This window comes from Solanum stenotomum, chromosome 2 (genome assembly GCF_019186545.1).
Source record: "Solanum stenotomum isolate F172 chromosome 2, ASM1918654v1, whole genome shotgun sequence".
Classification (NCBI taxonomy): Eukaryota; Viridiplantae; Streptophyta; class Magnoliopsida; order Solanales; family Solanaceae; genus Solanum; species Solanum stenotomum.
The window spans coordinates 6,331,317-6,346,449 of record NC_064283.1 but is presented as its reverse complement, the minus strand read 5'-3'; the positions used below and the strand labels follow the sequence as shown (position 1 = coordinate 6,346,449).

The following is a 15,133-nucleotide window of genomic DNA, read 5'->3' as shown; positions in this document are numbered from 1 at the left end:
AAACAAAAAAGATACAACAAGAATTTGTATTAGTAATGCTCTTCCCAGAAATTTTTGAATGGATGATCAAATAATATATGAAGCAACAACAGCAACAATATACCTAGTGCAATCCCACAGGTGAGGTCCGGGTCGATAGACTGTACGCATACGTTATCTCTACCTCATGGAGGTAGAGAGGCTGTTTCCAAAAGACACTCGCGCTCAAGTAACAGATAATCTATGGAGGAGCATGCTCCACAAACATTCTTTTCTGCCGAAGACGGTAAGTGCTCTTAAACAAGCTATTTCTGGATCACAAGGATTCCAATGGTAAACCTACACGAATGACATGCACTATCAACAGCCAAATTTTCTATACGACAGAAGACAGACTCTCATCAAATGACCTATTTGTACAGCAATGGATTGCATACTAAATTAACATGGAAGAAACATGTTTAGGTCATGATGTGTGTGAGCATAAAGTCCATCGTAGGCAAAACTTCGTATTACTTTGGAGAGTACACATAAACAGAACATAGTCATCTAAAAGGAGTAGAGTCTTCACCACGAAAGATTATTCATCTTCTATCAGGAGATAGTTTACAAGAACGTAAATGAAGGAATAACTGTTACCATTGACAAAAAAAGTGAATGAAGGGCTATTAGGTAGTGAATAGGACTAGGACATTAAAAAGGCATAAACTCCATGGAAGTTATCAAACTTTAGTGCGTCAGGTACTATGTATTGACAAGGTAAATGGAATTAAAACTAGAAATTTGAATCTGTTTGAACACCAAAACTGCAAGCATGCTATGTTATACTACAAAAGAACATGATACCATTAATTTAGGAATTCTGGAAAACTGTAAAAGAGAAGATTTGTTTTAGATTTTAGTGGAATCATCAGAGCACGATAGAGCACCTTCTACAATGCCAATACTTAAACTGATTGGAACATTTATTACAACCAAAGCTCAATAACAGCAGCAGCAGCAATTTCAAACAGTGAGAATACAAGACATAATTTAACAATGTCCTTTGGTCAAGATTCTCAGTTCAAGACAAATAGACACAAAAGAGGGGGAGATTAGGTTCCATTTTGACTAGCACCTGGATAACAATGAAGATGATTCTCACATCTCCATGTGGTGCAGTAAGGTTCTTAAAGTTGCATGAACGAACAAATTCTGAGGAAACTGGCCTGACTCGAGAGAAAAAATGGATCATCTAGAGTTACTGCAGTAGTATGTCAGCTAAATAACAATTTTCATCAACGTAGTAAAAAGATCAAAAAACTTCCAAACAAGCTGGACAAGGATAGCCTCTTCCACACAGCAAAGATCTATAACACCACATTTGAGTGAGATGACATGGTACTCTCTCAAACACCAAATTGTCTTTTAGCAACATAATATGTCCAATCTAAGTAAATAAAACTACTAGTAGGCACTGTTACAACCATAGCATTAATAAGTTACCCTATTGATGGGACAGGCATGGAAATAGTGTACTTAATTTATCTCTAAACATCATCTGTACTGCCTAAAGTTCCAGTTTGAGGTGTCCTTGCAATATAGTATGAGGTGATTCCAAGCTTTCTTTCCCCATATTTTTTAAATTTCACAAACTCTTTTGAACTTCATAAATGGTTTAACCTTCTACAACCATTCCAAAAATGTGACATTGCTTTAAGGTAGGTGAACCATAAACCTTTACACGCCTACAATACCCAAAATCTCGATGACTCTTGGAGTGTCCAAGATCACACACCTCTTTGTTCAAGAGTTTATGGAAGTATGTCTGCCATCTACACCTAATAAGAGTCCCATCCACCAATACCGTGTCATCCTCATCTTTGATGCACTTCACTTGCTCCAAGTCACAAGTCTTCTCCTCTCTCACCTTGGCTGTCATGTACAACTGCTTGTCCCAGCCTATGTCCCCAAGTTCTTCATACAGACGTCCAAAACCCCTGCAGTCTTTGCTGCCTTAACTGCTAATTTCGCCCTCTTCTCCTCGTTGTCTTTACTTTTTACTATCTTCACATATGCTGCTTTCTTGGCGTCCACTTTTCCTTGGACCTCTTCATTCCACCACCAATCCTCTTTTGTGTCCACTGGAGTAACCCTTCAAGATCTCTAGCACCGCTCTAGCTGCTCCCTTAATGTAAGTCGCAGTCATCGACCACATGCTACTCGCGTCCCCACTGCTCCTCCAGGTCCCCATTGCTATCAACTTCTCCACAACTCCTGAGTATTATTCTAAGTCAAGGCACCCCACTTGATCTGCCTTGATCTTTGGGTGACCATACACGACACTTTTCTCCTCTTCCTCGTTATTATGAACTTGTTATTTCGATGTCTATCATAACCATCTTATTTTGCTTATAAGTCATATTCACAGTTAAGTCATGTGAATCTATTGTATAAACAATATGGTAACAAGTCAACTTTATTGCATTAACAAGACTAACTATAACCGAATTATATCAGTAACAGAAGTATCAAATTTGTTTCTTTTATCCCTCTGAACCTAAAACTTCCTCTGACACATTAACAAAAGGGTCCTCTAAACCTAATACTTACTCTGTCACATTTACCTAAGGGGATACTATTACTTTTGGGGGAGTCAGAGGTTTTTCTTTTACGACAAGCTTTTATAAAAATCTACTAAATATTTTGATCTATTAACTTTTGTGACCAACCGCACTTGTTTTACAGTTTTCAACTATGTAAAATTTATGTCAAATTCTTGATGAATCTATGTCTAAATCCACACTGAAAATTAGGTATTTTGACCCTCATACTATAAAGCAGAGGAAGTGTTATGCAATATATAAGATCACTTGGAACTTCTATGATGCACTTTACAAGGATGTGATTAAATGAATGCACTAAAGCTTTCAATCACATCCAGAACTATCTGTGGAATGGAAACTAGACTAGCTCAACTAGGACCAACTGATCCGTCATTTACCAAAATGCTAACATAGCTCACTAGCCACCAAATCTATGAGGTAGAAATCCATCTCAAAATGAGACTAGGTTTAACACAACAAAAACAAAGTATTATTGAAACCTTGAAACTCACCAGTTGCATAAACAATTGAATTTTCTATTTGCCAACCATTATCTAATTTTATAAAAACAAGAGTCTCAATAACTTATGGTTTATGGTTTTTAAAGATGAGGAATATTTATATGTTCCAATAATTAATATTTTACAGGTTACTTTAAGTTATGTCTTACGTTATTATTAATCTACAACCATTTCATTTGACCAACAGCCAAATCAATTTTTTTTTATTTTTTTTGATAACCGAGAAATCCGTTTGTGACCTGTCCTTTGGACCAATCACAGCCTTCTAAACTCTGTGGATAATGGACCCGCCCCTCTACCCTTCTCCACAGCCAAATCAAATTTCAAGTAAGACTTCATATTTTTTTGACTTTAATGAGAAAAATTGTTCTTTTCTTAATGTTTCAAATTATTACTAATTATTTTTAATAATATCTCAAGCAACAAATTATAAGAACATTCTGCCCCAACCCTCACAAAAGTAAACCTAGGTCAGTAACCAAAATAGGAGGCAACATAAGAAAGTATTTTGGTAGAAGCAGTTATTGTAATGTGATAACTTTCAAGCGAAAGGTTGCTAGTGAGCTAAAGACAAATACAGCAAATATAGAATGATCACTTAAACTTTAAAATTCATCAAGCTGAGAGATATAAGCTTTCATGATTAATCCTTCTTGTTCCAAAAATAAAGCTTTGAGGAGTTATCAATGTGTGTACAGTGTCATATCAGTCCATACACTGACAAGTATTTTGAAATTACAGGTGAACAACAGTTTGAACCTGTGTGTGGTGGATTCATAAATCACTGTCTTAATCCATATGGCTACATCCACTCCCTCACCTTCGTAAGTTACACTTTTACAGATTTAAATTGGAAACAAAATATTCAAGTCAAATATTTATCATCTTTCTTATTTCAATGATGTTCTTATTCAAAATTATGATTAAAATATAAAGTAAAAATAACCAAAAAAAAAATAAATATAGCAGCAAGAAGAGGTAAAATCAAAATACATTACTCATAAGCTAATCTTTTCTCCTTTTCAGAAAAACAAATGCGCCCACTCAGGCTTTGAATCAGTCTTCTTATCAAGTAAATAAAGTGAGGTCATTAGCAATTCTGTCTAGAATACCGATATATATCTTAATATGCATTCGTCTAAAGTAATTAAATCTATAATAACAACACCCACCTAAATCCCTAACATGAATTCTTCGATAAATCCTCCTCCTCCTTTTTTTATGACAAGTAAAACCAGCAGCCGCTACCCTTTGGGTGCGAACACGGTAAAACCCCCACTCCTATGCAATATCTTCCATAAATCCTACAGGTATTCAATTTCATTTATATGACTTTTCAGATCTTTCTACTCAAAATTGAGTCAAACAAACACATTAAGCAGTTAAATATAATAGTGAATAAACTTTTTTGTATAGAAACAAGTTCACAGTGAGGAGGGGACAACAACAAATCCTACAAGTGAGGTTTGGGGAGGGTAGAATGTACGCAGACCTAACAACTATCTCGTGGAGGTAGAGAGGCAATTTCCGAAAGACTCACAGCTCAAGTGCAACAAATCTAGGTACAAATAAGACACAGACAATGACAACAAAAATAGTACGACAGTTGAAATATCAAAACAAGAACAACAATAATACTAGTTGGTAAAATATCTTTTCTTTCCTAAGCAATATATAAGATCCAATACAGTGTACAACGATCATCCTTCAATCCTACAACTCTTTATTCTATCCCTCAATATGGACAATTCCCTAAACTTTAATCTTAAAAGCATATGACTAAACTAAAGGAATCATTTACGCAAAAAAAATCCTCAATTTATGTTAGTACAATGCTGAAATACAAAAGAAGTAGATTAGGTAGCCAATCCATTTCACGCAGTAAATTGCTTGTAATATGATCACTTAACAATTTTAGAGGGACAAAGCTAGTTAACAATAATATATTCCAGAGAAATGTGTAACAGTTAACATGATGTTACAAGATTTCAATTAGGTCGCCAAGTGGTATTTCAGTTCAACTTCTACTGTAGGCCATTAAACTGGTAAATCAATCATTTTCTTGCTGATCATGTATCTAGCTATCTGTATTTTACATGATGTTGTATAGATCACTTTAGATCAAAAACACAAAATGATAACAAAAGTAACAGGAGGTAATCATAACACAGTTCGCGGGAGAAGCCATAAGATGTACAGCAGCACTAAGATTATATCACACAGATAGAAAGCATATTTGACCTCTAATATACACAATTACATAAAGTAAATGCTATAAGTATTCCGTCATACTATTCTATGAACTACTATGATAAATTGGTGCCGAAAAAGAAAAAATGCAAAAGCAACAAACAAAAGAAAAGTGTACATGCAATAACATATCTGAAGCCAGCACAGATTTCACCGAGAAACATTAAAGTAATTTTCTTTAACTGAAGTACAGAAGCAAAATTGTTTGCCAACAGTACTTCAAAGTGTAACATCAAATCCAAGACAATATGCTTCCTAGTAAAGAAAAGAATCGTGAAGAAAAGAAACTCCAATAACTCGCAAGGAAAGATTTGTGAACCAGAAAAAAAAACTAAGAAAATACGAAACTAATTCAACATTACGCACCTGAAAAACGAAGCAACGGCATTTCCACAATGCTGTGAGTGTAATTGCATACCACATCTGTTATAAACTTGTGATCAGGAAAAAGTTCTGCAAGGGAATTGAAAAAGGCAAAACAAAAAATGATTCCGATCAGCAAGCTGCGAGATAAAATATTCAAAAAAGAATAAAAAAAGGAAACGTATCGGAAAACGCAGTTAGTTTAGAAGCAAAGGTGAAAATTGAGTTTAGCTTTCAACAAAGATAAGCATATGATATTAAATATATTTTTTCTTCTTTCTCAGGAACCAAGAAGAAAAAAACTGTGAATTGAACCACCGCCATGAGAGGAAAGAACAAACATTGCGAGTTCATCCTGGAGTGATCGATCGAAAAGTTTATCGGACAATTCGAGGAGAAGATGAAGTAAGAATTGAAAGAAGAGAATTCGATTTGTGATCGAAACAGTAGGTTTCACATAGACTAGAGAGAGGAAATGAATAGAGACGGGAAAAACGATATATGCGTGAGCTGTGAAGGATAAAAAGGACGGGGAAATTGGGATGAGAAACCCGAAGCAGAGTGGGGCAGGGGGTTGAGAAAATTCTGGAGACTGCTGCTGTTTCCTGGTGGCACCCCAATGGTGATTATTTTATGGCGTTCTTATATGCTTTTCTGGGGACTTCTTGTTTTATTGTGACTATCAGGTGAGTAATTTTTAAAGCATTTTCTACCTGCACTCCCATGTATTCTCTTTACCATTACAAAATATTTGCTTGTCAGAACTTTTTATTAATTAATTTAATTAAAATAATACTTTCTCTGTTCATTTTATTTGTCATTTTTTACTTTTCAAAAATCAAATAGTATGGAGTTTGGCCAACACGTTAATACATGTTTTTTCATTATTATATTAGTAATATGAGAGGAATCGTAACTTTTAATTATTATTTTTAAAGTTTTTGAATATTTTAATTTTTAAATTAAATTATTGAATTAATTTAGTGCAATATATCTTCAAAGATTAGTCATATTGACCTCCGAACATGATAAGTAAAAATGAATAGAGACAATATTTATTTGAAAATGATTTATAATTATTACTTTTAATATTAACGACAAATTTGTAACTATGTAAGTGTACTATGTAACAATTATATATAGCCAGTGTAATTCTACAATTGAGATCTCGGAAAAGTGGTAAATATGTAATCTTACTCCTACTTTTGATGAAAAAATGTTTTTGACGGACCTTGGCTAATTATTCAATATTGTATTTAATACATATCTTGAATACTTAGAGATAAATGATAATGTTTTTTTATATAAAATATATATTTCAAATATTAACGTTTTTTTTTTAATCAACTTTTATTTTAAAATTTAACTTTTGTAACTATACTTTAGCAACCAACATTGTAAAAAAATGATTGTGAAAGTTTTTCAATGGCTTAATAGTATTTTTGGTCCTTTGGTTATGGAGTAAAATTCTAATCATAGTCCTTGTATGATTAGAATAGCTGTTATGATTTATGCTTTAGGTTATTCCATAAACAAAACTTTATTTAGGTATTAAGGAAGGAGCACAATACTCAACACCTAAGGTAGGATTTAGTACCTAATATATGTTGCTCAGACTCTTCAAAAAGGTCAAGGGGTGCGTGTCAGATTCGCCAAAAGTAGTGCTTTTTTTGGAGAATCCAACACGGGTGCGGCTTTAAAAGTGAAGAGTTCGCGCAACTTAGTACCTAATAGAAGTGCCAAAAGAAAAGAAAAAATGTATGGCTTAGGAGCAGAGAAAGAATGCATGCATGAAGATTTTGTCCATTAGAGATTCAAAAATCTCAAAAAAGATATCTAAGACTAAGATTTGACATAATTGTAATGATATTTCTGATCTATTTAACTAGCTCAAGTCAATCAAGATTGAGCGCTTACTTATCATGCAACTCTTGAATTGAAAAGAAGCCAGTGGGCCAAGTTTTAAACTGCTAGACAAGTCATGCAAGCTAGCTGGAGTCTTACATATGTAAGTATAGAAAGAAAAATCGTCTAATATGCGAATTGGAGTGAGTGAGTGATAAAGATAGATGGTTTCATAAGTTAACATTTTTAAAGAAAGTTAAATTCTTCTATTCTTTTGGTTGAATCGAATTTTAACCTAACCAACAGGCCTTTAAAGCCTGACGAGAATAAAATTAAAAGAAAGAAGATTTGATTATATCAGTTTCAATAAATTTTCAGTTTTTATTAAATCAATCATAAAGAGAGTTCATTAGTATCGTGTACATATACACTATAGTTGCATCATTCTTTTTATTTTTGCTTATTGTCTTCTCTTGAAGATGTCTGATATAAAGCCTTTGAAAAGACACTTGTTTTCTCATATAAGAAGCTATCCCCTAATACTATAGCTCAAGTTTCAACTATAAAAAATCTTTGCTAAAATCAATGACTGCTTACTTATTTACATGTTTGGAAGGTTAGAGCATTATGTCTATCCTTACTTTGTCCTTCTATGAAGACTATTCTTTTTGGCTTTATTTATAGTCATGTTGGGTGGAAGGTATTTGTAGAAGCGTGACTATAAAACGACAATTCTCCTATTTTCATTAAAGTAGCGAAGGTCTCCTCTCCCATAACACTAGCATATTATTGATAAAGATTTCATTGATGTTTATGATAGCTTGATTATCAAGCCTTCCACTTGGACAGCTAGACACAAGAAAATAAGTGAGGAAGAAACAAAGTTGCTTCTCCCTTGTAGTTGTACTATTCGACTTATAGCTACTTTGATTTCAAAATAAAATAGTACATAAATAAGTCAAAGACAAATAAGATAGAACCTAAAGAAAAATAAAAAAAAAATAGACATAGACGTATGAGGAAAGGAGTTCGGAACCTAAATAAGCCACAAAAAGATAAAAGTAACCCAAATACGTCACTATTCTAAGTAACTAAAATAGACTTAGTGGAATAAAAAATTCGGTTTTATGCAATATTTCAAACGTTTTCCATTAGTCTCATAACGTGTATATATTTTAATATATAACGGAACTATTTTTTACACCTTGTAAAACGAAATTATTTCTTACACTTTGTAAAGTGTAAGTTTTTCTTACACTTTGTAAAGTGAAAGTTTTTCTTTTCTTACACTTTGTAAAGTGAGTTTTTCTTACACTTTATAAAGTGGAAGAAAAATTTTTATTTTACAAAGAGGAATATTTTTCACGTTCTCTTTATGAAGCTATTGCAGTGTTCGTCATACAATTATATTAATTTGACATATCATTAAAACAGAAAAAATTATTATATTATGTATTTTTATTCTAAAAACTCCTCCAAGCTCTATTTAAGGACGTTCAAACATAGTACCTTCATCATCTTTAGTCTTCTATTTTTCTTCATTTGAATCACAAAAAAAATGTCTTCTAAACCAACAGTTAGAGTTTCGATTTATTGGGATGGTGAAATTAAACATGACGAAAATATCGTTTATTATAATTATCTTTTTAAACACAATGCTAAATATTTAATTAATGTCTGATATCATAAATTTCTTTCATCAATTTATAAAAGAATGGGTATAAATAGTACATATTATAATTTGATTATAGTCGGAAAATACCCTACTTCATTTTGTCACACGGAGAAGTAAATTTTGGAGAGTGAATTATTTATAGTGATGAATCGTTGATCGACTTTTTGAGGGTTCCAAATGACTACATAGATCAAATCAAGTTAACACTTATGATACATAATGTAATAATTTTTTTCTTAAATAGAGCTTGGAGGAGTTTTCAGAATAAAAAAATAAAAATACATAATGTAATAATTTTTTTCGTTTTTATGATATGTCAAATCAATATAATTGTATGACAAACACTACAAAAGCTTCATAAAGAGATACGATTTAATGCAAAACGTGAAAAATATTCCTCTTAGTAAAACATAATTTTTTCTTCCACTTTATAAAGTATAAGAAAAACTTCCACTTTACAAAGTGTAAGAAAAACTTACACTTTATAAAATGTAAGAAATAATTTTGTTATATATTAAAATATACCCGTTATGAGACTAACGGAAAACATTTGGAATATTTTACAAAACAAATTTTTTTCTTCCACTGAGCCTATTTTAGTTACTTACTAGAATAATGACTTATTTTGGTCACTTTTATCTTTTTGTGGCTTATTTAGGTTCCGAACTTTGGAGAAAGAGGCGAAAAGGGGAATCACGAACAGGAATCTAAATAGATAAGATGGATAGGGTCGATCTTGGATGATAGAGTCATTTACCTTGTTTGTAAGGTATTATTATTCTAATTCAAATAATTCTATAGGTAATCTTTGCCTCATGTCTTGCTTCTTCTTTTTGAATTTGTGCTTATGTCTTTTTACTTCGCTTGATTTTCAAATCAGTAGACTCCATGTTTTGTTTTTTTGGCATTATTAGCTTGACTTCATAAGTGAGCATAAAATTTGAATTGAATAGATAGGCGGAAAGTGTCTTTCATGATTCAAGTAGTAAGCTTACTATCACTTTAGTTGAATCTATTATAGGGCAGGCTTTTTGAATAAGTCGTATTAAGATGTATTAAGATGATGAAGACCCACATTGCTAGGTCAAAGAGTGAAAATATCTACTTTCCTCAAGGAAAAATGAAATACTTAATTGAGGAGGTGAACCAAGCCAAGAGGTTAACTTGCTCAGTTGCATAAAGTTGTATGAATTTATTGCGAAGAATTTAGGTGCGTTAGGTCAACCATCTTCTAGTTTTTGGATAATCAATGCTATATAATGCTTACTGTGGGGGTAAACCTTAACCTTAATGTGAAGAATATCATTTTAAAAAAACCTCACCTTCTTTCACTATACTCTTTCGCTCTTGAACTACTTGAACAAGAATGCCAAGGAGCGTTATCGTATATAAGAAGAATTGTTGCATTTGACAATAATAAGCTCTCACTCACTCTAACTAGAAATTTGATAAGAGAAGTCTGAAAGGATTTCATGCTATATTCAATGTATGTAAATGTCCTCTCCACTTTCAAGATCAGTTGAGTCATAAAAGTACTTATTAAAAGTATAAAGGATTAAGTAGCTAGAATTATTTGTCCATTCTAGGTTCATAAGTTCTACCATTAGAGGGACTAGTTGTCATTCTCCCATAACTTAAGTTGTTTAAGGACAAGATTCAAATTTGATTGAGGTAATTGGTATGTTTTGAAAGAAATAAAAGATGAGTTGTAACTCATCTAGTTAGCAATGGGGTGTTGCGAAAGCCCTGGCTACCTCCATTCAAAGCTCAAAAGATTAAAGTTTCCCTTTATGCCCCCTAGTGATGGACTTAGTTAAATTGGAAATATTAAATCGTGATATTTTGTGTCACTTCTTCATTCATTTCTTTTACAACCCACATAAATTTCAATTATCCTTTAGCTCATATTTTCTCGTCTACTTTCTAATTTTCATAGCTTACTTCCAAACCATTTCGAACACGAGAAATTGAGAGATCTTTATCAGTGCTTACTTGAATCTCCAATGACAAAATAACAAGACAATCAGATGCAACAAGCAATCATGATTGAAGCATGACTCTAGTCAATAAGCTAGCAATGAACATAGCTACGACAAAGCACTTACTAAGAGTGAAGAAAAAGTCTTCTCCACTTGAGTCTTATGCAGGGGACTCGCACATTCGATTCTTAAGAAGAAGGGCCAGTAGGAGTCATCTCATCTCAATAGCTTAAATTTAGAGCTTAATATGAATATTTTTTTTGTAAAATCTATTCGAAAAGCGATAATTTCAAAGATTGCTTTTTGAAATAAGATACTTTCTTTGACTCTTTGTTGGTCCTCCAAGGACTAGTGAAAGAAAAAAGGGATCAAAATATCCCAACTATGAGGACTTTTCGCACTGCTAGTTATATTCAAGTTCTAAATTTTCTTTTTATTTTCTATTGTGAAAAGATAAGGAAAAGTCGAATGTCCATACGAGGACAAATTTTTTTGTTGGTAACACATGTGAAATATTACCATAACAAGCAATAGAGTACAATCTAAAGAGCATCTAGTGTTCCTCAACCACATTCTAAGGAGGGTGTCTTAAAACCACTAGATCTCCAGAAAACTAGTTACAAATTAGTTGTATAAAACTATGACATTTATGTGCTTTCCTTGACCCCTGTAACATATATATCCTTTCTTTTAGTTCCTTTTGTATTTGTGCATTAACAAATTCACCATTTACATTCTGATGAATGAAAATTCTCTTGTTCTTAGCTATCTAGGTGTAGAAGACCAATGCACCCCAGGCTGCTGCGATAACTTCCTTTTGAAACTGCTTTCACCTTTTCTTTTTTATCCATTTAACTGTTTTGTAAACTCCTCTAGATGATAATTGAACCCTTGGCCATATTGTACACATAAGGATTTTCACACCAGTAATCCACCTACACTTAGTAAATAAGTGATGGTGTGTCTCCAGCACGCTCTCATCACACAAACAACAATTTCCATTCTCCACTGAAATGCTCATTTTTAACAATCTACTTCTTTTAATTTCGTGAGTGGACCTAGTAGAGCTTGATTAACTGCGAGATACTCAGTAGGCACCATTATGTGTGAGAGTATACTTGTTATCCTGATACCAACTAGACATTTGTGCTTTTAGGGCATTTAATTTCCTCCAGTATCAACTGCATTCTGCTGGGGCATCATATATCCATATATTCACAGTGTTTTTCATATAAACATCATTCACCCACTTTATCCATAACACATCCTTCTTCATTGTCACTTGCCACAAAAGTTTCCCTACTGAGGCAATATTTCATTTGCAACATTCTTTGATGTTAAGCTCTCCAAATTTCTTAGGGACACAGACTTTATCCCAAGCTACCAGTGCTACCTTTCTCTTTTCCGCAGTTGCATTCCATAAGAACATCCTACACTTCCTATCAATCTCCTTTAACACACTTTGAGGTAAGATAAAAACTGCTCCCCAAAACTTATGAATGGAAAAAGCATTGTCATAACTATTTGTAATCTTCCAGCATATGACAAATGTTTTGCATAAGTAGCTTGTATTCTTGCGATAATTTTATCCACTAGTTGTTGGCAATCCATCTTTGTCTAGTTCTTTGAGGTAAGTAGCAGTCCAATTATTTGATAGGGAGAGTACCCAATGCAAACCCAATTTTTGTTAGAATGTTCTGTTTGACCTCATCTCCCACACCAGTTATGAAGATGTTGGACTTATCCAAATTAGCAATTAACCCTGTCACTCTACTAAAGTGGTCTAGTGCCTCCATCACTCTAGTAATTGAGCTCATATCCCCCTTGCAGAAATCATGAGATCATCGGCAAAGATTAAGTAAGTTAGTTTGGTCATCCTATACATTGGATGGAATTTGAGTTGGGTAAAGCTCATTTTGTTCAGAATCCTTGACAAATATTCCATTACCATTACAAAAAGAAGAGGGGAGATGGAATCTCCTTGCCTCAATCCTCTCTTACCTTCAAATAATAAATTCAAATGTTTAACTGTCTATACTCAATTATTAGGACATCCAGATACATGAATTGATGATTTCTATATGGCAATAATTTAGGTTACATGTATGAAATAGTAGTATGAGTCTATAATTATTTATTGACCCTTAAATAAACCTCGTATCTGATTTTGTAATGTAATCTAATGATATAATTTAGTTTTATGTATCTATCTTTTTCATTCTTTTTGCGCCTATGAAGAGGCTCATCTTATATCTCCAACAAGTGGTATTAGAGTGTTGGTTCAATCTTAAAAGGTGTAAACGTGAAGGTTTTGACAATCTCCATTGAAGGTGTGTCTCCGAGTTTGAGGACTTGTTAAGAGACTGGCTATTTGCAAAGAAAAGAGTGAATTTCTTTGGATTTGTAAAGAAAGAGCAACTTATCGAAATGGTGTGCCTAAAAATTTCACAAGATGAAAAAGAAGACGTGAGAAGTCTTCCATGAAATTGTGTTTGCAATATCTAGAAGTTATAATAAGGATATGGAGAATGAATTGCCTATATTATTAAGGGATGCACACAGAGATGTTGAAAATAAAAGTCCAATTGATATTGTATCAGATTGAATTCTCAAGCACTACTATTTGTCTTTCAAACTAGGAATGTTTTGATTTATCTCTAACATGCATAGACAGTTACTGAAGAAGCAACAAAATACTATAGACTAGTATTGATTACTAAGCAAAAATATAATTACAGTAATAAACAAGGTGGGCATAAATATCAGAAAATCAAAAAACCAAATCGAATCGAACTATTTTGGTTCTTTGGTGTCGATTTTTTTTTTCGGAACTTCGGTTCGAAGTTCGGTGTAAGGGTCCCGAAACTACAGTGCACCGAAGAATCGAAGTTTTATTAAATAAATTTAAAAATATTTAAATTATATTATTTAATAACACTTATATATTTTGACTCAAAATATTTACCTGGCCCATTAATTTTTAAATTTTGGAGCCTAAACAAAACAGTAAAGGGCACCCAGCCTAAACAAAACTATTTTGATGTTATTACTTTTTATTGTTAGACTGTTAGTTGTTACTTTGAAGTTTGAAGTGTGACGTAAACAACAATTGTTACTTTATCATATTCCCTTTTTATTTTTATTCACACCAAAAACCGATTTAAAAATACCGAACTAAACCGAATCAAAGTAAAAAAATTCGAACCGAACCGATCTAGTTTGGTTTGAAATATGGTGCACATTTTTCTGAAACCGAATAACGAAGAACCGAACCGAAATTTGATTAAATCAAACCGATCTCCCACTCCTAGTAATAAATACTTGAAAAGTAAAATATAAGATGCTTCTAGTCTTCATCAGTATAACTAAAACGCACCTGAGAAAATAAGCGACGGTTTTTCCACAATGCTGAGTCGTGTTAGATGCCATGTCTTCCAAAAACATTTGATCTGAAAATTCCAGAAGAAAAAGCAATTAAAGTATGATTACGATTTATAAGTTGTAATAAATTACTTGAGGGAAGAAAATAAAATATGACGCAAAATTATCGAAAACCAAAATCAGTACAGAAGAAAGGGTGAAAATTGCCTTTGGCTGTCGAAAAAAAACCCTGAAAATTAAGCTAAAATGGAAAAGCATACGACACAAACAGCGAATCGGTGTCTGAATCAACGCCATTAAAAACGCGAGAACAAGCACTGATGAGAAGAAAACCTTTAGCAAACAGCATCGGAAAAAATTGATCGTACAATTCGATTCGCAGAAGATCGGAGAGATGAAGAACTACCGAAGAAAAGTGAGTGAATGTGGTATTTGATGCAAAAATGGAGATGAGAGACATGAATACGTACCTGTAACACGAGTTCGATTCTAGAAATGGAAGGAGAGATAGAAAGAGAGAGAGGGGAGCGGAATGGTGTAGAGAGAGAAGGACAT

The 15,133-nt window shown here is 33.0% G+C and overlaps 1 long non-coding RNA gene across 9 annotated transcripts in view; it reads right to left on the bottom strand.

Annotated features, from left to right (window-relative positions):
* The window catches only part of LOC125855270 (uncharacterized), a 27,035-nt gene extending 11,902 nt beyond the window's left edge, over positions 1-15,133 (bottom strand). Inside the window, exons 1-4 of one of the 9 annotated variants that reach the window (XR_007445465.1) lie at positions 15,049-15,133; positions 14,574-14,646; positions 5,702-5,788; positions 104-318 (exon numbers count right to left, since the gene is read on the bottom strand). This is a non-coding gene — a long non-coding RNA (uncharacterized LOC125855270). Of the gene's footprint in view, positions 1-103; positions 319-5,701; positions 6,355-14,573; positions 14,647-14,911; positions 14,982-15,048 lie in introns of those variants that run through there. The other 8 variants (XR_007445467.1, XR_007445468.1, XR_007445470.1 and 5 more) reach the window with 8 other exon arrangements.